Consider the following 27,277-nt stretch of genomic DNA (forward strand, 5'->3'; position numbering starts at 1 on the left):
AAAGTTTTTAAATTAATTAATTAATTTATTTATTTATTTATTTATTTGTTTATTTATTCTTATTTATGTATTATTATTATTTTTATATGTATTTATTTATTTATTTATTTTAGACACACTTCTGAAATAACACATTTGCCCAAATGACTATTAATTATATGTTCTTATCAGTAATTAATAAATCATATTTTTGTAGTGAAGACACTGACCATGTTAATGAATTCTCACAGTAACTATTCGCAATGATTAAACAAGATAGGAATTAGATTCATTATGCAACACTAGTTTATTTCTATAAATCTTTGCAAGTGTTTTTTTTTATTTTTATGATGACTGATGACCCATATAACACTACTAGGTAATCACAATGTCCCAAAATAGGTAAGTTATTTTTAGAACACGCCCATAGGGTACTCATGGTCCATGGCGGCTACCTGGTGCCTCCAGGCACAATGCTGGTGACCCCTGCTCTACTACAACTCAAAATGGTGTCTATGGTGGCATTGGAGAGTTGCAGATTTGAATTCACCTGAAAGTGTAAGTTGGTCTCGTACCAACCCTTAGAAACTGGTCTATTGTTTGGAATGTGTGTGCGGGGGGGAAAAAAGTCAAAGAAAACTGAACAAGCAAAAGATGCAGTTAACCTCTTTTGTGCTTGCTGAGCTGAGGTCTTGCAAAGTCCGCCTGCAGGATCTTGCACAAGAAGTGTTTGGTGACAACAGCAGTTTGCATGACTTTAGAGGCATATTTTCTCAAAACAATTTCTGTCTGATATTGAATTGTATCTAAGAAGTTTTGCACTGAATGTTCTTGACGAAGGTAGCAGAATAGCACTACATCATACTGAAACTGATTATGGATGCAGTATTTTCAACATGTGGGCCAAAATATGACTAAAAACAGCAACATCTGAGATGGAAATGGAAAACAAAAAAGGTGTAGGTTGAACCTTCAGTTGAGAAAAGAATTGGTCTACAGATTGAATTCCATGTGTTTCATTGAATGTCGGCATTATTTTTAAACAATAGAACAGATGTCATAGAAATCAAGAAGCACGTTTAGAAATGCTTGTTCGACGTCTTATTCCCGCCTAGGGAAAGACAACAAGCTAATTATTCATATGTCAGAATTCTAGTCAGCATCTTTTTCTTCCCGTAGAATAGATTTTTGAGCATATGTCAGACGTGTTTTAAAAAGTGTTTGATGTTTACAGATAAAACATAAACCCAGCTGTAGCATCTCGCCACACCCAACCCATCCTTGTGTGCACAAGTCTCAAAAGCACAAATGTTTACTGTTATTATGAAGCAGCCATTGTTGTGATCGCTCGTGCGGTCTGTCCTCTGCTCCTAGTTTCTGGCTTTCGCTCATTTTGTGCCGCACGGGCAGGGGTGGGGTTGGGGGGGGGGGGGTGGGGTTGGGGGGGGGGGGGACTGATGCAGCCCGTCGCCTCTGCAGCCTTGTGATTACAAAAGCAGGGAGGGAGAGTGGTTCTCAGCAGGGCTCTGTTTTATATTCATCAAAAGAGCTGCCTTTGATTTGCTCCCTCTTTGACGTGTGACAGCATGGACTGCAGCACCACACCGCTGCTAAGGAAATCGTGCACTTTGCGCCCTCTCCCTCCCGACCCCCTTCACCCTTTCCCCCTTCTTGCCTTGCACCCACACCCCCCGAACCCAATCATCCCCAATACTGCAGACCGCCACTGCCCTGCGCCCCCACCTCCAACCTTGTAGCCAATCCCTCAGGCCAATGCAACCTTACCTTATTAATTTCTCCATTATTATCAGTATTGCCAATCTACACAAATCATCAGACATTTTCCAAGGTCATCCATTGCCTCCGCCTTTTCCATGCACCTCGCATCTTGAAAGCAAAAAAAACCAGACATGCTGGAAAATATTGAAGATAAAGACAGACAGTCTAGCTGATTTCAAGTCACAAAGAAAGACACACAAGGAACGCACAATCGAGCAGGATGATGACAATAACTACGGTAAATGTTACGGTAAAACTATTAATGCCTTGCACTGATATTTCATATGTTTTCTGTAGACACTTTGAGTGTAGTCATACTTTTGTCTATACGCCAACCAGCCATTACAAATGCTGTATCCAGTGCATGTTAAATAATAAAAGAAAAGAAAAAGGTAGGCCTACTTTTTTTTTTGTTTCTTTGATTCACACTGACAGAGAGAAAAGTTTTGGAACATTGAGGCCAAGCACTAATTTTTGCTGTAGATAAATATGAGATGCAAGATTGCCATGTGAGCTTTTATTTTAAGGCGTTTACATCTAGTTCTGACATACGTTTTTACTTTCGTAATACACCCTCTGTTCATGTGAGCTAATTTGTTTAAACATGTTTTATGTTTTGTTGCCCAGGTCTATAAAATTACATTGATGATTCAAACATTGAATAGTGCTGAAAATCTAAGCCCACTTTAGAAATAGTTTTGGCCTGTAAAGATTACAATTAGATAAGTTTAAGTGTAACCAACATTAAAACCAGAGAGCAGTCGAAATGTACTAGAAAGGCAAGCATTTGTGAATCTAAGACAAGACAGAAACCTATAGAACCAAAAAAAATCACAGCCAATATAAGAAATGGCCTTAAGAAGAAAGAAGCACATGGTGCACTATGTAACGGATCTTGAACGGTTAGATCAAATACAACAACGACAGTTGATGACAGAAACATTTTGAGAGCTGCAAAGAAAACCCCTCTAACAACTGTTAGATGCATCAGCAAAAATCTACAGACGATACAAGTGAAGGTCAGGATCATGGACAGAAGTACATTACGCTACACTAGATAATGAAAACAACTCTTTATCCAGAGAAATAGGACAGCCAAACTGGAATTGGCCAAAAAGTCCAATGCTAGTAATATGATGGCAGCAGAAAATGAACTTGGAAGATTACAGAAACATTTTCTCTGTCAATTTAATAAAAGATGCAACCAAATTGAATGTGTGGGATATCATTATGCAACAAAAAAACCGTCCCAAAACACACTGCCAAAAGAACTAATGAGTTCATGATGGCCAAGAAGTACAAGGTTTTAGACTGATCAAGTCAGTAACCAGACTTAAAGCCAATAGAGTATGCATTTTCCTTTCTGAACACTGACGCTGATGGGTGTTGTTCACTTTAATCGATTTAAATCTGGCCCAATAATTTTTGCTCAAAATGTTCCGTTACAAATAATATTAGTTAGTTGAGTATCATATCTCGGTCTAAATATCTGGAAATCAATGCTGAAATATTGATTGTCTTGTCTCATAATCGTATCTTGATGCCAAACCTAATCTCAGTTAAAAGGAAAAAAATTATTGACCTTACTGTTCCAATTCTTTTGGAGGGGAGTGGAGTGTATGTGTAGAGTGACCTTGAGTTTGACAAAACCTGTGTACCTTTTATGTTGACACAGAAGCCCATCCTATAACCACCCTCAAGTAGCATATCAGTCAATTCAGCTCAGTCTGTAATAACTCATGCTGCGATCACATACACATTCTACATACACACTCACCTCACTGTTCAAACATTGCCCTCAATTTCATTTTCACACACACACACACACACACGCTACAATATTTGAACAGGGCTACTCTGTACCACAGAGACTCAGCTGGTTATTAAGAGCATGAATAATTTAACAATTATTCAACTCTGCAAACACTGGTCAAAAGACTATGAGATACAAGTGGGACAGAATGTGTGAGCAAATGTGTGTGTATAGGATGGTGCGTGGTTTGGGTGTGTGCATATGTGTGTGTGTGCTTTTGATACATGAGGGGAAAAACTAAGGGCATTGGCTCTCTTATTCTTTATCCTTGCAGTGTTGGAGCTAACAAGGTTACACATAACCAAGGTTAGATCTAGTGCCTGTGACAATGAAGGCTGCATGGTGAACAAGTAACAAACAGCAGTAAAAAAAAAATAAAAAATAAAAAAGTGATTGTGCTGGTTGTGAATTTGTACTGTTCAGGCATAGGATGTAGGAGGGAGGTATTTTTTAATAAAGTAGTACACTACATTTAACTCCCCCCAAACCTTACATTCTCATGCTGTCCAGCAGATGTCCTCAGACATACCCTCATTTTGCCATGGGGTATGCAGTGGTAAGCAAGTTCGGTGGGGCAGTGTTTCAAATTTGCAGTGGATGTCCACAAATCATTGGGCCTCTTCACCCGGAGTAAATAACAAGTAATGCAACCAAAATGATATGAAAAAAAAAATGCATTATAAAATACGGGCGAGACTCACTTAGGTATGGGATCATACGCTGGCCTAAAAGCTTTTTGTTTGAAAAATACTCTGATGACTGAGTCAGTTTCAGTTGCCACACTTACACGGTCTGTATAGTTAATGAACAACAATTTGTCATACTTGCATGTAGTCTACAATGCAAAAATCTACTAGATTGCAGTCTCACAAGCACTACAAATAAATAATATAAATATAAAATGTTACATACCATTAAGATGGCCTGGGCTGACTCTTGTGTGCCTGGCAGATAGGACCAATGCTTTTCACAGTATAGCTCTAATTGCAGTGGCGGAGATTTGGCAGTGAATCATCGACACTCTTCCATATATTATCACAATAATGTCCCACAGGATATCTCATTTTTCCTTCACTGTCTGACAGATCCACTTATAAGTGTAGTTACTGTTACGTCAATTATATTGAGAGGTGGAGGCAAAGGTTTGCTTTGTGAATTTTTTAAAAGTGCACTGTATATTGTTTTATGCATGATAGGTCTGTATTATACGGTCATATTTTTGTACATCACTACTATGTCAGGGGTTTGCATTTCTCCATAGCCTCTTCTTTCTGCTGTTGACTTTGAGTATTTGATATGTTGTTTTTTGTTTGTCAAGGTTTTTTTTTTTTTTTTAACAAAGCTGAGTCTCTGAATCTCATCATAGGAGGGGACGCCAAATTCAATAGAAGGCAAATGGAAAAGGCTTTACAGTCAGTACATATTATCTGATGTAGTAACAGACATTTGTAGACTTGGCAGACATTTATATTAATATTCAGAATGCTGGTGGGAGTAAGTTTATCCTTGCCTCATCTTGGGCTGTACAACTTGTACTGTCCAGGGGTCCAGGTAGAAATAATGAAAAGCTACATTGTACTCACTTGGATATACCGGTACTCTTAAGCAATTTGAAAAATATAGTAATATACAGAATTTGAACAGTGGTGACTGGAGATTTGACTGTAAAGTGAATTGCTCAGAACCCAAACCGTCGATCGGCCGATGTTTTTTTTGGGGATTTGCGAGCACAAACTTGGGATATGAGAGCTGTCTGGTGGCAGGTCACTCGACTTACGAGTAAATATTCTTCACAAAAGAGGCTCCAAAATTGCCACTCTAAGTTGAAGGTAACTGTCAAACTAGACATTAGACAAAAAGACTTGCACGATACGTATTTAAATCAACCACAATTTCTCCACTATCTGATTGCATATGTGGAGGTGTTGTTACCCTTTAATTAAACAACAAATATCTGACCACAAACGTTGCTGGAACAACATATAGACAGACCATATAAGAATACTCACAGGCATATATTCTTTATCCCCTACAAAGAGCGACTAATTTTAACTGCCATACTGAGTAGCCAAGATGAACTGAGCCTCCATTACAGTACAGTACTCCAGTACAGTCGTGTCAGTATTGTAATGCCCCTAGGTGGCAAAGGCATACCCACCAGAATAAGCAGCATAATTGAAAAGGCGTGGCAGGAACAATTGAAATCTTATTAATTGTATTTAATTATGTCATTACTGTATGTTTTTATAATGTGTGATGCAATACAGTGCTATGTTTCTCATTTAAAATATGTTGCTGTTTTTTGGGGGGAAGCTGGAATGGATTGGTTGCATTTCCATTCATTTCAATAGGGAAATATGAATGTTTTGAGTTACAAGTGTGGTCAAGGAACAAATTAAATACATATCTCAAGGCACCACTGTATATGGATTAATGTAAAGTTTGTAGCTAAAAATATGTTCCATTATTTGATAGTAACATTTCCACATTCCTAACTGCCAAAAATTTATGAACCAATGCTATTCCTAAATGTAACATTTTGTGATATCATTAATTGCGGGTATAGAAGGAGGAAAGTTTAGTGCAAATTTAGAGGTGCAGTATATTTTTGCCAAAATACATTGGTAGAATTCTGCACTGTACTACAAGAGGTTACACTTTAAACTCAAGGCAACATGTTGGTTTCATATGCCTTGTCCCACTTTAGAATGTTGGATAATTTTAAATAGAAATCGAATGGACTGCTTGTGCCCACGTGTGACTGCATGTTAATCACTTTCTGTGAGTCTGTGCATGGTTATGTACAGATTTGTGAAAATGAAATGGAGAGACAAGCCGTTTTCTGGGCTGTGAGTGATAGCAGAGAGAATGGGTGTACAGATGCCGGCCTATGTACATCTGTTCTGGCAGTGAACGTGATTGTGTTTTGATTAGCTCTCAGTGGTGCACCAAGTTCAGGTCTTCCTGCAGATATCACATCCACATCGTTTTCCCAATTTGACAGCTGATGGGATTGCAGATGGAATGGGTGTGTATGAATGGGCCGCAATATACATAAACAAATTTATTTTCTAAGCCTTTCAACCTTTTTCTCTCTCTTTGGCTCACTCTCGTTTTCATTCCATTCCTCCGCCGCTTTTATAGTCAGCCACTGTGCTGAGACATTTTCGTTGCTTGACAACATTTTCTTGCGCATTTTCTACAAAATACTGTACAGCACTCAAATCCAGTACCATCCCATTTCTTCTCACCATTCCAAAAATTAATATCCATCCTGATAAATCCTGTACATTTTAGAGCCATTGAAGTGCATTATTGTGTGCAAACAACAATCACTATTGTTTATTATGGGTAAACTAAGTAGGCTATAGTTGTGTGAAATCATTTAGCATTTGAACACATATTTCACGTAAAATATTTTAAAATGTTTATATGTCTGACTTATGTCAAATCTAAACTGATCATGTTATATATTGTGTTCATGTAGGCTTTCAGTCATGCTTTTTGCAGAAACTTTTTTTTTTTAAGTTTTGGCAGAAGTTCAGGCACTCTGATCTCACATTATATAAAATTTGCAGCACAGATAGCTACCTCATGTTATCTGCAGAATAGTGTCCAGTTGATTGTTGTCTTTTGTATTTATAACAACCATCATAACAGCAGTCTGACACCAACACCAAATTGCTTTGATTTGTGACCAGAATGTAGAGCGCTACTGTCTTTTGTGGCCACGGTTGTGTTTTATCACCATTTTGCTCATTTTGGTGAGATTGTGTTTTCCAATCAAATAATTAGTATAATATTGGTTGGGTGACATTATTTCATTTAATGGGTCGTATTGCTTTGTTTTTGGAGGCCCAGAGGATGTGCTTTGAACATAATGGCGATAACGATAACGGTTTCCCTTTCATTAAAGAAGAAGGCAGTGAAATGTTTACTGTGCTGTAATTGGTTCCATCAGCATGCTTTGAAACGGAGGATTTAATCAATACTTCTAATTGCTCGTCCTTGACCATCAATCAAGGTCCCATTTCCCTCTTTTTTCACCTTTGTAAAACTTTTTGGGGAAACCTTTCATAGAAATTGTTTAATACAGCTTTGTCAACAATGGTCAAATTGATGAACCTTGCTGTGTGGCAAGTTTAATCTTAAAAGTACAGCTTCTGGTCTTTTGCTGTTTAGCTTTAACCTCAAGATAGCTGGGAATTAAGACACACAAAAAGCATTCACACCTTAGACAATTTAGAGTCTTCAATTAATCCACCATCCATGTTTCTGGAGTGTGAGAGGAAACTGCAGTACCAGAAGAAAAACCATGCTGGCACTGGACAACATGCCTGCATCGGATTTGAGCACACGACCTCTGAACTGAAGGCCAATTAATAATGTTAATTCCATTCAAAAGTGTACAGTAGTACAAATGATAGTCTGAGTCCTTCTACATTGATGACATAGCCTTACAGGTATATGCTAATAAAATTACTAAAGTTGACCTTAATTGATTTGGTAAGCAGCTGAGAAAAAAAGTTCATGGTTAAATAGCTAGCTACATCCGAACTCAACATGAGCCTTGTCAATATAAAATACTACTTCAGTAGGTAACACCAAACAGACAATGCAAATTATAAATATAGTGTCCACAAAATCATTAATTTACCTTACGATCAGGATCAAGTTCTCCAGGTAGTAATTTGCACCCTCAAGGAGCTCGGCAAGGTGTGGAGACTTCAGATTGAATGACTGGATGGGAAAAAAATGATGACGCAATGACCTCATGATAACCTCACAAACCAAATTGATAATTTGATAAAATAAAATATTAAACTTCACTTGGCAGATCCGTTTGGGAAAGGAGGAACATTCTGTACAATACTTCAAGGTGACTGGACGATGCGGCATCTTGTTTTGACCAATCACGGCAACGGATGAAAATGTCGTCTTCGGTCTCGTCTTAGGAAAAAAAGAAAAAAAACCTTCTTTATTAGATAAAAATGCACGAAGCGCGAAACGGTGAGTAAGTCTGCGAGAACAGAATTAATTAGTTAGTTAGGTTTGTTTGTCCCCGTAGTATTTGTGAACAAATACCGCAACAATTCAGGTTGCTGGCAAGGTTAACGTCATGATGTTTGAAACAAAGCAACTCATCTGCTGGGCCAATGCCATCTATACAGTTACAGTAAATAACAAATAACAGGTAAAACATTTGATAATCCAGCCGTCGAGTAGTTAAATAACCCATCTTGAATTGTGGGGTTTGAGCTAAAAAAAACAAAAAAAAAAAACAGGCAAAATATTCACAACACAGCACTTGGGTAGCTTAAACAACCCAACATTTTTTTTTAGTATGTATGCTACACTGAAGACTAAGAGAATTCATTAACACTATTTAATTAAGTTATCATATAGACAAATATATTATTATACACTGTACTGTATGTAGTGCTGCCTCACTACCCATAACGTCCAATACCAATTCAAAAGGATATATAACATAGTCAGTTAAGTCAGAGTATTAACATCTTTGTGTATTCAGCAGTTGAAAAGAAATGTCCATGTCAGATAGTGATGTAAATGTTATCCATTATATGATGGAGAGAAAATTAATTTTTCTTTCTTTTCAGCCCAGGCTCGTCACAAATGCAATTTCCACTTCTTTATAACATTCCTTTTACCATACCTTACAAGATCGAGGAAATGAACTAAGCAGAGAGTAGACCTACAGTATGCATTTTACTTCAATAGGAAAAGATGTCTGCTTTTGTTTGTTTATAAGAAAGAAGCGGGGTTACTATGCTGCTATTAATAAAAAATTCTATGGAGGTGTGACATTCATAGCTGTAGCTGAACTCCCTACTATTGCTTTGTAAATGCCTTTTCATTTGAAGATTATCCATCACCATTCTGTCAAACGTGCAAGTAGATGCGTAGGAAATGTTCTTTAAAGTATTTCTTGGAAATTAGAAAATAAAGCACTAACATCTCTTAATGTTATATGACTCATATAACCTCTATGCAACTGTTATATCAGAAATGTGCTTTATGTTAATGCCCATTTTTATGTTATTGTTTACTGCAGTGTATCAAGACAAGCAGAAAAGAGGATATCCTGTTGTAGAAGGCAAAAAAAATAATCTGTGCGGGAGCACTAGTCAGGTGACAGCACGTTCTCCTCATAGCTCGTAAAAGTTAATTAAAGAAAAAAAGATTTTTTATTGTGCTCTGTAGCTCAAGCGCTGTAGGCTCTTGGCATCTGCTTAATAACGGCCACTCCTGAAGCTACTGTCAAGAGAAGACCACAGCTGAGTAATGGCTGACTACAGATGTGTGTACTGCGGGAATGTGTGCCTTGGTCACTGAAAAATGTGTTTGTTATCTGTGATTCAACGTTTGAATTTCACTGTCACTTATTCACTCATGAAGCAACTGAAACACAAGCTAGGCTAGGAGCTAGCAGGCTATGTTGTCAAAATGGCCCTGTAAATAACACACACATGAAAACTACGCTGGCACTTGCAAACTAAATGTAAAAGCTTTATTTATTTGTTACTTACCATTTTGGTGTTTGCTATGGGTTTTTCTGATCACTTTTAGTACAATGTGTTGCTGAAGCTTCCAGTTTGAGTGTCAACTCTTAGTGGCCCAGCCCAGCAAGACCTTCCCTGCTGGTAATATATTGTATATACTGTGTGTGACATTACCAGAATTATGAGTACATATTTCTAATTAATATCTATTCAAGTGTTCCTCTTATTCTTATCACTTCTTTTCAGAGCTTTAAGATGGGCTGCACTCATGTTATTGCTTCCATCCAATCCGTTTTCAGCTTTGTGTTGCCAGGTAGAAAAAAAAAATCTTGTTTAATGGTAAATGGCATGGCAGTGAAAATGTCACTGTAAATTGTTAAATCTGTTCCCCCTCTCCCACCTTTTTTTTTTAATATAAAATAATAATTTAACCTCCTTTCCTCCATACTTTTACAGTCATTAAAATAATTTTTTAACATGCCGTAACACGTTTCTATGAGCTACTGTTGAATGCATCATTACTAGTCGCTGGGCACAAGATAAATTTACAGTATTTTAGTGGAGATAGGAATATTATGGTAACATTTAAGAAGTATTTGAGTACATCTAGGAGTGTTAAGGTATCATAGAAGTATTTGAGTGAATCCAGGTGGTTCACTATTAGGGAGTCTTTCTGTAAAATTTAAGAGTACTGTATTTAAATTACTTTTCTGGGAATATTTCAGTAGGTTTAGAAATATTTAGGTAACTTTTGGGAGTATTTCGATAGATTTAGGAATATTTTGGTACTTTAGGAATAATTTCAGTAGGTTTAACCGAGTTTGAACAATCCAAAAAATATATTTTTTTAAATATATTTTTATTTAACATCATTTGGTTAAGTTTATTTATATAGCCCACAAAAGATTCTCAAAGGGCTTCACACAACCACAGTTGATAAATATTAACGACATCCCTTGATCTTACCACAAGGAAAAAAATACAAAAAACATCAGGGGAAAAATAGGAAACATTGAGTAGGGGTGCAAATGTGGAAATCCCCCTTCCAGGCTCAGATGAGTATTTATGTCACTTTTAGGGCGTATTTCAATCGATTTACAGAGTACATACAGATATGGAACTTTTGGGGAGTATTTCAATAGATATAGGGAATGGATATCTAATGTGTGTGTGTTATTTTTCATTTACTGTATAAGAAAATGGATGGATGGATGTATTTGTCAGATGTCAAACACTGAATCCGGCATGATTAAGTTTATTTGTTAGTTGGCAATGATGCTAGCGTGATCTTAAATCTACAAGTCCTGCAAATAGGAAAGCACAAATGGGATTTAAAAAAAAATCTCCCACATCTTAAAAATAAATGTTCTTTCTTACACTGTAAAATGATAAAGAAACCCTTTGTGGATGTTCAGCTTGAAGCTGTAAATGCAGTTCTATCTCCGATATTCTCTCTTCTTCCTTTCTGTCTCCTTTACGGCAGGTCTCTCCAGCCCTCATTAATGCTAATTTATGCAGCCTGGCTGGCACAACACTCGCAGGGAGGGGTCCTCTTCCTTGATTACCAGCGGTAAGGGTAGGGCTATGTGAAGCTGGGGTGAGGGTGACCTGGACAGACACCTCATTTAATTTAATACATTGGAGCATGCAGAAGCGGGGGAGTTGAGGCGAGGGAGGGAGATAATCAAGAGGCTGGGTCCTTATAAATGTGCTCTGAGATGACAGAAGAGATTGGATTTGGAAACGAAGAGCAAAGCCAAGCGGAACACAGTTGATTGATTCCATTCAAGTGATTGTACTCACTGATGGGGAATGAGTTATTTTATGTATTTTTTTCTTCAGGGAGCAGGATCTGATGAAGACCCCCCCCCCCCCACCCCCCTTCTTTTCTTTTATAAATTCATCAGAAGCATTTTCATTACCTATTCCTTATTCAGCAAACATTCACCTTTAGGGCGCACCTTCACATACATAGCACATATTATGTTTCTCTTTTGCAGTGAAATTAAAACATTGTTACTTGTTTGTATTTATTTCGTTTAACACAATTGACAATTCCCTGTTTAATTCCACAAAAACTGCCAAATCATTGTCCACTAAAAGATGTCTAAAAATGTTGCACAGCCCAGGAAAGCCACATAAATTACCACAGATCCAGGATTTGTTATTATTTTTTGGGGTCCTAACTGACTCGATATGCTTAGCAGGTGGTTGGCAACGGACTTTTAATACGCTTCACTACCATCTAGAGGACTGGAGTGGAATATTAAAAATGTGATTTAGGGTTACCTTTTTTTTTGTTTACAGCAGCACGTTCGCTAATGGATATTCCACTTCCCACAATACTCAGCTTTGTCCTCTTCGCTTCATCTTATGTATCAGTGTCCTCTACTGAGTTATTTTCTTTCGTGCAAAATGTGTAAGATTTGTGTCACTAAATGCTCAGTAACAGGCAAAATAAAACATCTGCACTGTACAATATGAAATGAAAACAGCTGTTAACTAAAGCTGTGCTTCCACCAAGGGACACGGCACACTTCAGTTCACAAGATGGTACAGTTCGGATCAATAAACCTGATCACACTGGAATTTGGGTACTATAAGAAGTTTAAGCAGCAAGGTGATAGCTGTGTCAACTACAGTGGGTATAAAAAGTCTACACACCCTTGTTCAAATGCTAGGTTTTTGTGATATAAATAAGCTTCTTTTTTCTTTTCTTTTTTTTTTGCAGCAATGTGAACTACACACATTCAAACTCATGTTAAATGGCCACAGGATTTTAATGCCAGAGAAACAAAAGAAAGCTTATAAAGGAAAGGTTAACATGTTGCAAATAACCATTGTCTCAGATGTCATTTCCTCAGCATGCAGTCCCATGAGCTCAAGGTCTCAAGTGGTGGTGGTGCGGAACTGCATCACTCTCAGGTTAGATGAATGGCTCATATACAGTATAGCCCGACACTTGTGCTCCCAATTGTACATACCAATGCAAAATTAATGAAACCTTAACATTTTTTTGAAAACATGACTGATGGCAGACGAGAACCATCTCGTTTTTGTTTTCTTTATTGCTATGTTTGTTTAATGATTATGCTATTGAAGTGATTTGTGCACTTCACACTGTGACAAATGTCAGGAAATCAAATGGTGGCCATAACAGATAGATTATGAAATCCCCTGCCTGCTTAATTTAGCCTTGTCTCTGCCTCTTAATGGTTTAATGTGATTAAAGCAAACAAACTAAGCATTATTAGATTAGTCAAGAGGACTTGGAGACTTTGTTTCCGATAATCTTTTTTTTTTTTTTATGAAATGCTGCTTGAAATTAACATTGCTTTCACTAATTTGATTTTGTATTGCCACAAGAAATGCCAGACCACTCCAGTTTGCCTTTTGAGCTAAATGCTGGCGCAAGGTAAACATTATCATTCCTCTGCAAAGTTCACTGCATCTGATTGAGAGGCTGCTTTCGCATTATTTGTGGTTGCAGGTTGGGGGGGGGGGGGGGTGAATAGGAGAAACAAAGCATGTAAAACAAACTCAAACGAACACTGAATGTAATCTAAAACTGCATTGCAGACAATACATGTATTTTAGGGCAACAGAGATGAAAGAAGTCGTACTTTGACTTGAGAAGCGCCAGTGAGCGCGTCTTACTGGCAGTGTTTACTGCTTTGTTGTTGTAAAAATAAATCCTGTCAGCATAAACCGCCTTTGTGAGCTTCATTAATTGCATTTAAGAACGGACGCAATCTAGCTGAATCAGAACTTGCTTTCCTCAGCGCTCACAATACAAAGGCCCTGACGCCTCAAAGGCTAATGGAGGGTATAAACATTCCTGTTTTTCATTTACCTTTGAAAGTTTGGCCACATTGTGAATTAGTATAAAAACATTTAGCACCTTGCATTTTCCAGTCAGATTGAGTTTCTATTCACATTCTTGAATATTACATTTTGAATGGTAATCATAATATTGATAGATATTCTATAGATGGATGATAGGTTCTGCCAATGACAATGGAAAAAGTACCAGATATTTACTGCATGGGAGGACTGTTTTTTTTGTCTTGTATTACTCTTTTGATATAGGGCTACCTTTGCATGATGTATTATGTTTTTGCTGCAGTTTTTACAATATAATATTGTAATATGCTAACAAAATTCAATTAAGATGCCCCTGCCTGGAACAAAGCCTTTTGTCAGGCTGTCTTGTCTCTGAATTCCAGAATGAAACTTTAGGAAATCCATTTAACATGGCCTCTGCAGCTTTGGCTCTCAGAAAAACGCTTAAAACTGGAGGTTACTTCCACGCTTGTTTAATAACTACTCAGAGTACTTTAGTGAGTGTACTTCTGCCCTGGCTGCCAATAAACACTGAAGGACCAGGAAAGGTTTATCCTTTCTCATTTTGAAAGGATGGTTTCATTTTCAAATTGTTTAATGCAGTGAAATCTCCTATGCATAGCCTTTATTGTCAAACCTGAATAGTCAGTTCTGGTAAAAGGCTAAGCTTTTTATTATTATTATTATACAAGTTGTGGGATCTGTATTACCATTGGCCAATAAACACTTTAGGTCTTTATATTTCAGAAGTAATGTCACAAAAAAAAAAAAATCTCTCAAACAGCCTGCAGAATATATACTGTATAACCTTGTCAAAGTAATTCTATACTATTGCTGTTCGCTATTGGGTGGATGTCACACAATCATTTTAGGTTATCAATACAGTGGGGGATAGTGTTTGTGTACTGAATGCACTTGTCTTCTGTGTAACATTTAATACAGTTATTTCAGGAATATCTGCCTCTCTCTTACAGTTTTTTTTTTCCCAACCAAAGCCCCTTTTCCTCTGCCTAGTGGCAGGAGGGAACTTGCCATGCATTTCACGTTCATCCTCAAGTTCAGCCGTTGCTATGGTGGTTGCTAGGGATTTAGTCGAGAGTGACGTGACAGGTCCAAATGTTGAAGGTGTCCTCTTTCAGGAGGCGATGGAGGAGGAATGAGCAATCACCTCACAGTGATTCTCATTTATCTTTTGAAATATTGGAAGTGATTTCAAAAAGACAACACAGACGCAGCACACCGGAGCTGTAATTAAAAAGGGCAAGCCTTGGACAATTTTTAGAAGTGCACCTTTTCTACAAAATGTCATGCTTGTTCATTCAGTTTTCATCCACAGTATTTTCATTCCAACAATTCAATTCATTAAAAAATAAAATAAAAGAGTACAGGTAGTCCTCTAGTTACGAACAGCTGTATTTTGCGTGCAAGTTAATATTTAAGTGTGCGCCACATCATACATTATGGTACAGTATTGTACTGTAGTGCCCCTCTCTGCCACAACCGCGCCGAGCAGCACCGCGCCATTTGCGCCTTTCAACGACCTCTCTGTCCGGCGATGAACAGTTAAGGCACAACCTGGAGCCACGGGCCAGTGGCCATGGCGCACGCACTCTTCATGCACTCGATATTGGCACCACACTGTGAGTGCAGAGGCTCTCTTCGAGGAAGGATATTCATGAAAAGCAGCCCTCAGTCATCTTCTTTATCGGCCTAGTAGGAAAATATCTCTTCAGCTTCGAAATCAATTCAATCTGACTCGGCGGTCGCCATCTTGACTCGTCATACGCGCCAATCACATTCATGTGCACTTCAGGGACAGTCGGAAAACATATTTTCCTGAGACCATTGCACCCAATACGTAATGCATTCCACTTCAGCAGCCTCAAATGTACTCAACTCAATAACTCCTCCACCATGTACAGAAAGCATATTTATGCTGTGTAAAAATTTAATGTAGGAAAAGTGGTTCAGATAATGGATGATGGATGATGTCATTTAATGTATGTTTTTTTAAATGTAATTTACTGTATGTACTGTATAGAAAGTATATATCATAATAATGTTTTTTACATATTTTTATTATTGTATTATTAGTTTTTAAATTGATAAAATTTTAATTTACAAACAAATTCGACTTACAAACAACTAGGACTACCTGTGGTGATGTTTTTTAGTTAATTTTTTTTTTTTAACCTTGGCTAAACCTCGATTTACAGTAACTGAAAAATTGGGTGGTAGGGGTCATCCGTTAGAGTAAAGAGTGGGTAGTAACTTACTAGATTTACTCCGTTACAGTTACTCAAGTAACTTTTTGTAAAAAAAATTATACTTACAACGTAATTTTAATGCAACATACTTTTCTGGGCTCTCAGTTGGAGATAGGGTGAGAAACTTGGCCATCCGGCAAGGGCTCAGAGTAGAGCCAGATGAGGTGGCTCGGGTATCTGGTTAGGATGCCTCTTGGGCGCCTCCATGGTGAGGTGTTCCAGGCACGTCCTACCAGGAGGAAGCAGGACATACTGGACTATGTCTCTTGGCAGGCCTGGAACGCTTTGGGATTCTCCAAGAAGAGCTAGATGAAGTGGCTGGGGAGAGGAAAGTCGGGGCTTCCCTGTTAAAGCTGCTGCCCCCAAGATCCTACCCCAGATAAGTGGAAGAAAACGGATGGATGGATGGTTTCTGAGTGAATGAGATGAGTCACTGGGGCCCTGCCTTTGGATCCAGGCCTGAAAGTGAGGCTCATTGCCTGGTGACTGAGCCTGTGACGGAACCAAGCCTAAAGAGGTCTGACTCCCCGTGTTGGTCATTGTTTTTTATGTCTCTTGGAAAACGTAGCCTTAGATTTGTCACAAGGTTACTGGCCTCCAGGAGAATAAGAACTGTCCAGTGGTTCGTATAGGCGATTTTTATGAGTTCAGTACACACAAAACAGGATTTTAGGGAGATCGCTGTTGTCATGAAAACAAAGCTTTCAATCGTAATCATAAGCCTGAAACAGCAACAACAGCTGACTCAGCAGTACATTCAGACACCTCTGCCATGCTAGATGTGATTCGTGTTTAAAATTCTGGGCATGTCTATACGGAGCCCAGGAGATGAAGTGAATATATTTTTAGTCAGCTTATTCGTGCGATGAACGTCACACAGTATGCCATTGCACAGAATGAAATCAGCACACATTAGGCATTGGCATCATTGGACATGTTCTATTGTAAAATAAAGTGTCAAAACATTAGATCTTGTTGCACATTTCAAATGGCACAAGCTAAAAAGCTCAGTTTTTCCCATCTATGCTCAAAAAATGAAGTTGCATTTGTGTGTGGGCAAAAGACCAAAACAATGAAACATTCTGTATACAGGACTGTTTCTTTTTGACAACATACACGGATACTACGTATGTTCATGGCCTAAGTCTGCTGCAATCAATGACAGCCGACCGGCCAATAATGCCCACAACCCATTTCAAGAGCTCAAGGCCTGGGAGAGAAAGACCTGCCCTTCCTCCTGCTTCCTCTTCTACTGCCTTTCTCTCTTTTTTAGCTGCAGCAGCCATCACACAACCTTCGGCAGCCTTTTTAGCCCCGAGAAAAAAACCTGAAACCAGGATCAATAACTTAAGTCTTGTCTTCCTAATTGCTCATTGGTCGACATTGCCGCCAGACCATTTGTAAGTGCATGTTCCGCAGCGTAATCTTCGTCTTTGCCTCCATTTTGTAACACTTTCGACCCGGTGTTTGGCTTGCTCTCTTCTGTCTATGCCTTGTTCTTGCCACCATTTGTCTGTGTCCGCAATGGAAAAAACCTGACTTTACAAGGATCTGTTCAGTTATCTTGATGGGATGAGATTCCAATGAGATGCGGCTCTCTCGCGCAGGCCCGTGACTGCCAGGCTCCTCAGGTAAATATACGGATTTAATGACGAGCGGGGAGATTAGCTAGTTTCGCTCGCTGGCAATTTCGCTGAGCGCCAAGAAATTAGCTGGTCTCGTCTGGGTTTTTCTGAACGGCTTATTATATGATCTAATGCAGACACACTTTATGAGTGTGGAGCATGGCGTATGGAGAGGGCAGTATTGATTGTGCTCATTGTGAATTATGTGAATAGATAAAAGTGTGAGCGTGCATATATATTAGCCAATTATGAGCCCAGGTGCTAATGTAAAAATTCTGCTGAATAAATATGAAATATGCTTCTATCAGCATCCAACTTGTGTCTGCCCGACACCAGTCATTTGAGATGATAATTGGGATGGCGTGTTTGCCTTTTTTCCTGATGAGACGAGATATTGCGGTCGCTCTCCACCGCCTGGATTTAAATGTGTATTGATCAGTCAGAGTCTCAGGAGCTCAAATCAAAACAGCAGTGGAGCCTCCCCACACTTGTATATAGTTGTGCCTTGTTATTTCCCCCACATCATATTTTCGTGAAATCTCACAACCCACTGCCATAAAACACCCATTCTTGTGTCACCTAATTCTGCACATTTGCTGGTATTTGTTTTCGCCTCCTTTGTCCGTTATTAGCGCGCTAATGTCAGGATTTAAATGAAGTATTGATCAGTTGGGGAGCATAGAGAGAGAGCGAGCGATTGTGAGGCAAAGACAGCAAGACCAGGGTTATCGTGTGGATCGCACACAGAAAGAGAGCGCTAACGGATGAGACACGTTTTAAGTGAATCCGCAAAATAGCTTTTTGCATAATCTTTAATCATAATTCAGGAATAAGCACCAGGCTCTTTTGTTTGACTTGGAACACCTGTGATGCTTTTAACAGGACACAGATGGAAAGCGTCTCCATTTCTTTTTTTATTCAGGATTTTTATTAATTCCATGGAATACTTGCCAAGCCTGTAAGCAGAAGCTGAAAAGTATTTTTTCTTCCAGTTTGAGTCTCCATTTTGTTTGGCCGTCATTTCGTCGACGATGCCGCAGCCTCGGACGCACCGGGCAGAGGGTCCAAGGGAAGCCGAATCTAGGTCTGTTTGCCGTTCTCTTGCTGCCATCCTTTCCGTTTTCCCTCCCTGCTCTTCCTCTCTCTCTCTCTCTCATCATCTTTGGCTCTCTCTCTCCTCCTTCCATCCCATCCTCTCGTGTGATTGAATAGAGCATCATTGTCTTAATTAGTAGCCTGTTTATGTTTATTGTTGTTGACGCACCCGCTGGATTGGCTACTGGATGCCGTGTAGCTTGCCATAGACAACAACCTTATTCATAGCTGTGCGATTACATTTACGTAGATTCCTTCAAATTGTTTATAACATTGGTTTCCATATTATTGCTTTGCAATTTTTTTTTTTTTGTTACTCAAGATTTCTAAGCTGTATCTAAGTCCATCATAACTGAATTAGAAATTGCAGTCAGATCAAAGACACTAATCTTCTGTTTCATCAGCATTTTCTACAGCCCCCCCCCCCCCCCCCGACACAAACCAAGCAGCTCCAGGCCTGTACTTAATATACTGGCATTTTTTTAATCTCCAAAAAGATGTATGCATCCACGCCGCAGTGTGAGCAGGCTTTCTGCACAGAGAGGATAGGTTTGGTGGATTGATTTTCCACCTCCTCTCGCTGCTTTGCCTCCTTTTGTGGCTCAATAGGTTGGACAACCAGGAGCAGGGATGTCTCAGTATTATTCTGGAGAATGAAGAACAAACATGAACTCTAGAGGAACATAGTTGATTGCAGCTTTACCAATGGTAGCTTCAGAGCCAGGCCACCAGGTGCGGGAATTCAACGGGCAGGTACAGTGCTCTCTGCAAGGCCCGGGTTTTTCCTGTAGGCCTCAGAACCATCATGTTTCATTTTCGCATCTTTATAAGTGTGTTCTGAGCAAAGCAATGTTCCCCCCCCCCCCCCCCCCTGTGATAGTTACGTGTTCACTGAACGTGCTCTTTGATAGATATAATGCATCAATGGTGTGTTTTAATCAAATGATATACAAAATTCTTAAAAGATAATGATACTCAATTGTTTAATTGAAATTGTCAGGATGTTTTGTAAAATTGGGTTATTATAATTATAGTGGTGCTTTGAAGCTAGTTTGTGCTAATAGTTTTAGTTGACTTATTTAGCAGCATGAGAGGGAAAAAATCTGTGATAGACTAATTAGATACTTATTTAGTCACTGTTTGGTATCCATTATGCATAGGATTTATGAAATGATTACATTATAATTGAATGATTTGTTTATTTATTTATTTAACCTTTGCTTAGTCAGGCTAAGGCAATTGAGAATGGGGATATAGTTACCGTCCCTAACATCCCAAATGATCACATCATAGCACATGGTGAATAAAAAGCTCAAAACAGGCTCAAAACAGGTGCAGTGATCATTTATGGTATTGCTCACTAATTAAACGAAGATGTGCTGAATGAATGAGCTGAGTTTTATTATTTGTCACAGAGTGTGCCATTCATTTGGGGCAGGAACCTGAAAAGATGACCCAAAGTAGTGCAAACGTTGGCAATGAATATAGTGTGAACTGATGTTGAGCAGAGAATAGGAAGAAAAAGTTTGGAATTTACTAATATATGTTTTGACCACTATTTGATAAAAATACAGTTGCATTATGGTTCACAGTCATCTAACTACCTCATATGCATGTTCAATACATTTGATTTAAAAATGTTCCTCATTCAGTTAAACCATTCTTCCTGCATCGCTCCAAAATGCCTTTGTACAAAGGCCACACTTTAATCCTTCCATCTTTTATAGCACGCTACATATGCTTATTTCTCCAGAAACTACCGTGCCCTCTGTGTGATGTGTTGTCCCAGAGGCATCTGAGCACAGAGAAGTCAATAGTGCTCCAGGGCACAGTAAACCTAAAAGCTTCCTTCTGGCACTGTGAAGTTTGAGCTGACATTTAGGGGTGTTGCAACTTAGTGTAGGGTTTGAGAAAAGGTTCAATCGAGTGATCTTGAGCCCATGTGGTCAGCATTAACATCATGTTGGTTCTTGAGGAAGTGTCTTCTGAGGGACACTTGTTTTATTGCAACATTTTAGGATGACATTTACAAGATGAACATCAATATAAAAACACAAAAAATATATATTTTGGATGTTTTTTGTGTGTTTTATTTTGCATTGAACACCTTCATGTGCTTTCAAACATCATTGTTTGCACCGTGCTCCATGAAAAAATACAATACATCTAGACCTAACCTTTTATGATTTGCCTTGTCACACAAAAAAAATTAATAGAAGATCATCTGGGAGCTCATGGTGCAGCCCCATCTGTCTGCCATGTGTTATGCACATTTCCTTCTAACGATATGCTTGTCTCTTTCTTTACTCCAGGTGTAGCCTTTGTGCTACAGAGCTCAACTAGTAAGAACCCAGGTAAGATGGATCAAAATATTGGCCTTTAATTAACTGTCATAATAATATAATTAATTTATAATATGTTATTTTGTGGTTGTGGTTCTGCCCTCTGACAGTTCTTAATATTTTAGCTGCCTATAATATTTTGGTGGCTAGAGTAAACTATAGTATTGGCCCTTCCATATTATAGCACGTATTACAGCTTTTCTCTATAGGTTTGGCACATTTCTTGAAACTGAAATGACATTTTCAAAACTGCAAGCTCATTTGACTTACATTTGTGCACAACCTATACGTTCATTAGCAAAAGGATATATCTATCGCGAAACTGGTCACGCATGCTTCACTCCGAGTCAGTACTGTCACAACTGCAAAGATCCTTCTTAATTGCTTTGGCTCATCTGCATTCACTTAGTGCTTTTGCCAAAAAATAACTTGTATGATTTTGCACAACACTGTGGATCATCTGCAAGAGCTCATATTTCTCCCAAAACAGCCTATGTGTTAAAATCAAATGTCTATGTCATACAAGTAGTCAGTGCCCCCGCAATGCATCGTCCCTTTTGGCATTTTTGTTGTTTTGCCACAATAGCACTTGACTTCATGGGACTGTATTTTTTTAAATTCAACTCAACTCTCAACTCAACTTTATTCATATACATTGATTACTCGGGTAATTCCCCGCACCCCAAGTAGTGATGGGACCTATAGTGTGCAAAGCTGTTATTTCCTTCAAGCAACAGACATCTGCCAAATGGCGGCTGACTCGTCATTGTCACGTGAAACGCATTCCTGCGTTGCCATCTCCAAACTCAGTCACCTCCACTTTGCAGTAATTCCATCAACTTGTGCTACTTTTGCATTTCAACTGACTCCAAACCTTAGGCATCTTTTTCATTTTTGAGAATGACTCCATTGGAAGGAAGTAAATTGTAAATGGTCCGTCAGCAACAAATGTTTGTGCAGAAACACCTTGGCCAAACATGTGTTCCCAGTGTCGCAAATATGGTTTTAAATTTTAACATAATAATTGTAGTTTCAAGGCAGAAATTGTTGTGTCGATCAATTTTTGTGGTCGACCTAACCAAGTTACCAGGATGGAGTCTGGTCATTTCTGAGGCGGGGCAAACCTGAACAAACAGACAGTTGAATGGACCACTCGGCGAAAAGCGGATGTGACGTCAGAAAAAGCGACTTGTGCAAGTCATGGGAAGCGAGGTGAAACGCGACTTATTTTTGTAAATAAATGCTTCCAATGCCGTCAGCTGCTGGGTTTTAACGAATCTATGTGGTCATTTAAAACAGAGTTTAATGTTTAAGAATGTAATGCTTAAGAAACATTATTATCTCCGAATGTTTTGAGGTTGGACTTTCGCTGTTGTAGAGTGAGGTTTGTTCCGGAGAATATGTCACAGCAAATAAACTAATTTAATTGCACGGTTGTAATGTCATTTTCAGACAAAATGGCCGCCCACTGAGAGTGATAAAGACCTGTGGATTTTGCTGCTTAGCTCATTTTCCACAAACACAATAATAATCAGAAATCAGAATGTCGTTTTTAGACCAGTCAGGGTGTATACAATATATTGCAAAGAAAATGTTTGACTTGACTTCCTCTTTCAATAATTTTCATGAGAAATTCAGCAAGGTCAAGTAAATTCATGTGTGAAGTTTTGTAGAGATATGTTGAGAAATAATAAAGTTATACACTAATATTAATAAAATTATTAATATTAATAATAATAATAATAATTTGAAGTTGTTTCTTGACCAGATTTTTAGGAAACATATGGCAAAAGCATTCCCCAAAAGGTCATTTTTCCCCCACACAAAAAAAAGCTTAATTTCTCCAGAACGCGTCATTTGATTTTCAAAATTCTAGTTGCATTGTACTCAGGTTTAAGTGACATTTTCAACCAGACTTTCCATTTTGACAGATTTCCTTCATTTTTTTTCAATTAATTAGGGAATCCTGTCACGTTGTTACATTTCAAAAATGTTTTTCTAGATGAGATGGAGAAAATAAGGTAGTCACTTTTCTAATGATTTTTGCTTCTCTTTCTTTGACCTTTTGTTGACTTGAACTTGTGCACAGCCTTCTCTCTGCTTTAACGATGCATATATCCTATCTGCAGTCATTGGCTAATCCCAACAGTGCTAGCTCAGGAGAAGATTACTTCTTCCAGACAGAAAACAGAGAAGCAATGCTACAGTAGGGGGGATGGAGTTTAGAAAGAGATGCCTCAATATAATAATATCCAGACACATTTTGGAGGTCAGCACCATATAGGCCTATACAAAATATACTGTTTGTTATTGATGTCAATATTTCCTCTGTAGGAGGATATTACATATTTTACATTTATAGTGTAGCCTATTTTAGACTTTGTACAAAAGTAATATGTAAGTAAAGTTTCAAGACACAACTAATGGCACACAATGTATTATAAAGTCTGTATATATTACTGGATAGCCAATTGCCCACAAACACCCGTGCAAGTCGTTGAAGCCATAGGGCAGCCATCTTACTCCTCCCATCTCGCGAGCAGACTACTAAACTATATGTATACGTACAGATTCCATGCATACAGATGCCATCATATAGCCTACACATTGTAGGCTCTTAGTATCGGGCAAGGGGGCGGGGGTGTGGGGGTGGTTGGCGGGATGCTCACTATTTTTAAACAAGTGGACAGTATGTGCTGCTTTAAAAACTCCCTTTTTCTTTCAGTTCTTCAAACCTCCAATATTCTATTTGGCAGAGGCATCTTTTGTTGAATGACAGATATAATTATTTCATAAAAAATTATACAAGTTTCATTCTGTAAACATCATTAAGCATATAATTTATACATGTATTTAAGGGAAGTTGTAAAATGTCTGAGGTCCTCTTGTTTATGTTTAACAAATTTAAAACATCTTAAATCATGCTGTTTCTACAAAGTACCGTCTCTAATTTCGATGTTGTGAATGTATAGAATCGTATGCCGAGAAGCGTTTCTTGGGAGTGGTAATATGGTGGCCTCTCGGTTTTAAAAGTCATGTTCTATCGGCTATCCAGTAATATATACAGATCAATGTATAAAGTGAACAAACCTACAGCCATCACATTATGTAGGTGTAAAAAGCAGGATTACAGTGGATGACATTCAATAATTTTCAACAAAAACTTGCCTGTGCTGAAATGCTTCCTGATTCGTTCTTCTTTCACACTATCACAAACTACCAGTAAATTGATGTGCTGCCATCTAGTGGTCAATATTGGAATCAGACCCAATATAAACGAGAGACCAAAATAGAGTGTTCTGCCAACCAAAGTAGCAGGACCATGAACTTGGAACCTGCAATAGAGTGGGATTTACTTTTTATAGATATATATTCTCTCCAATAATGAATAATTAATAGTTTCCATGGTGATGATAATAATGATTTTTTATTTTTTGTAAGCCTAGTTGTAATATATCTTACCAGCAGCAACATGTCTCCACCAGCAAAAAATGTTAAATTTAAAATTATAGCCACCATTGAAAATAATAATTACATACAGATTATCCTGTGCAATTGTGTGGAGAAGCTGGTCGGATCACAAGCTTAAGTACTTTCTTCCGAAAAAGATTCTCAAGGGCTTGATTGGATCTTCTTGGCGATGGAAGGCTTCAGGTGTGAGTAAATGCAAGTGCTACGTGCAAGCTAAGTCCAGCAAGTGTTGTCATCATGCTGGTGGCCTGCCGAAAAGCCTGACTTTTAGGGCCGAATGATTGCTAATAAAACATGTGATTGAGAGGAGAAGAGAGTGAGAACCATAAACAAGCAGGATTGTGCCCTTTAATTTCAGCGTCTCCAGAGAATTGCTTTTGCTGTGCCTCAGAATGAGTCCCACACACAAGCAGTTTAGTTGTCTGCCCAAGGACTGAAATTTAATTTAGCTGCTGTGTTGTCAGTGAGCGTGGGTGTGTGTGTGTGTGTGTGTGCGTGCACAAAATGCATATGTCTGTCTGTCTGTCTGTCTGTCTGTCTGTCTGTCTGTCTTTGTTTGCATGAGTCAGTTTGGAACACAAAACTTGCTTTGCATGAACTGTAACAGTTTTTTTCCCCCTGTAGCTTGTGTGCAAGCTGCATTGTGTGTGTTTTGATTCTCTTGTGACTTAATCATTTTACACGGGTTGTTACAATACTGTCTCACGCTTCGGATGCACAACAGTGTTTGTTTGCTCTCTACTCTGCTCTGTTGCTTTTGGATTTTAATGTTTCTTCTGCATTTGAGCACTCGATGTGTTATCATTATGCTAACCTGTAAACTTGAAAAATGGCCCTTAGTGCTGTTGGCAGTTTGTTGCAGAACGTTCGGCAGCAATCTGTGCATGCTAATTGCATGTTGGAAAATACAGCCGAATTGTTCAGGGGTGGTTGCCTTGGTTTTTCACAATGGCTTGCAAGTTTTTTGTGTGTTTATAGTACAGGTTCCTGATGAAAGCCTGGAGCGTAGGCATATATCAGAGCTCCAGCACTAATAAAAGGCCAGCAAGCTGTGCTCCTCTCCTTCTGGGAACTGTACAGCTTTTTTCCCCTTTTTTTTTAACAGCTTGTCTGACAGCAAGATAAAGTGCCCTCCCAATTAGAAAAATATTTGGCCACATACCTACCAACAGCACTTGTAGGTATTTATTTTCCATGCCATTTGATTAGGAATACTCGCTATTTTTACAAGGAGCTTTCTTTCTTGTCGCCGAATCTTGGCTATGCACATGTTAATGTGGTCCCCATCACTTCACCCCGATGTGGTATAAAGAAACATCCCCAGTATTATTTTGGTGTCTTTCTTCTTTTTTTCGTCTAAGGTTTGGGCTGCACCCATATTGTGTTTTGGCACGAGTTTGGGAGCGATGTGGTGTTTGTTTTATATTTCATTCAGCAAGAAGGGAATCATATTATTCCCTCTCTCTTTCACTGTGCGTGTGTGAGTGAGTGTACGTTTGGGTTGATGTCATCCTAGTTGCCCTTGTCATCCATGTATGCCTCAGATATGTGTGCATGTGCATACGTATACTTAGTTGCTGATGCTATATAGTCCTCGTATCTGGTTAAGAACATTGTAGATGTTTTTCCTCCCCTTTTTTCCTGTGAGTGCATTAAAATTAAATTCTCTCTTTTTGTTGTGAAAAGAGGCACACGTAAAAAATAATTGGCTGGAGGAGAGAACAAAGGGCTGGCTCCTCTCTTCTCGCTGCACACCCCAGCTAGGCATTAATACCAAGCGTGCTGTATTGTTCCGCTGTCTGCAGCCAGACACTCAGCTCTGGAGAAGTCACTTTTAATGTCTGATAATCAAGGTGAATTTTCAAAAAGCTGCCATTTTCAAATGATGCTGTATATATTATGTGGAGATGGGAGTTCAGGAGCAGAGAGCTCCACTTAGAGGCTTGGGTCAAGCCTTGCAAAGTGAAAGAGAGACACCTAATGTTCACTGCGTGAACTGCAGGGTGATTATGGCTCCGTGGGGCCGGCTAGAACACTGCTGCCTTTTACCTATACTGTAATTAGAATATGATTTGTCTGCTTTGGAGCTTTCTAACTACCTCACTGATTAACTGTACAATATGGACAATATTGCAGCCTATCTGTGTGTGTCTCCTTTGTCTCCACACAGAATGGAGCATTATTGGGGGAACCATGCAGTCAGCAGCAGAGCAGTAGAGCTCCATTTCCCCGCCACAGGCCAAAGACTCATCTTCTTCTCGCCCCTCCCACTGCTCCTCATCCCCCCACCTCACGGTATGATTATTTCTCCTCCGCTCCACCGCCCCATTATATTCCAGGTCCGCAGTTATCCCACTCTCTTGTCATTTTTCATGGTATGTATTTCCCCGTGTGCAGCAATGCACATTTGCTCTCAGCCTGTGCAATATGTTAAGTATGTGGAAATATGCAGTGTGTAGAATGTAATGAGTGTATATTTATTTTCTTTGAGGAAAAAGCGGAGACTCTCACCATGTATCTTAACAAACATGACTGCTGT

The 27,277-nt window shown here is 38.8% G+C and overlaps 1 long non-coding RNA gene across 1 annotated transcript in view; it reads left to right on the forward strand.

Annotated features, from left to right (window-relative positions):
- Positions 1 to 18,523: 18,523 nt before the first annotated feature.
- Positions 18,524 to 27,277, forward strand: part of LOC147177137 (uncharacterized) — a 57,335-nt gene continuing 48,581 nt past the window's right edge. The window contains exons 1-3 of the long non-coding RNA XR_015094390.1: positions 18,524 to 18,914; positions 21,238 to 21,279; positions 26,909 to 27,033. This is a non-coding gene — a long non-coding RNA (uncharacterized LOC147177137). The remainder of the gene's footprint in view (positions 18,915 to 21,237; positions 21,280 to 26,908; positions 27,034 to 27,277) is intronic.

Source organism: Leptonotus elevatus, chromosome 3 (genome assembly GCF_054856555.1).
Source record: "Leptonotus elevatus isolate MCC_2025b chromosome 3, RoL_Lele_1.0, whole genome shotgun sequence".
Lineage (NCBI taxonomy): Eukaryota > Metazoa > Chordata > Actinopteri > Syngnathiformes > Syngnathidae > Leptonotus > Leptonotus elevatus.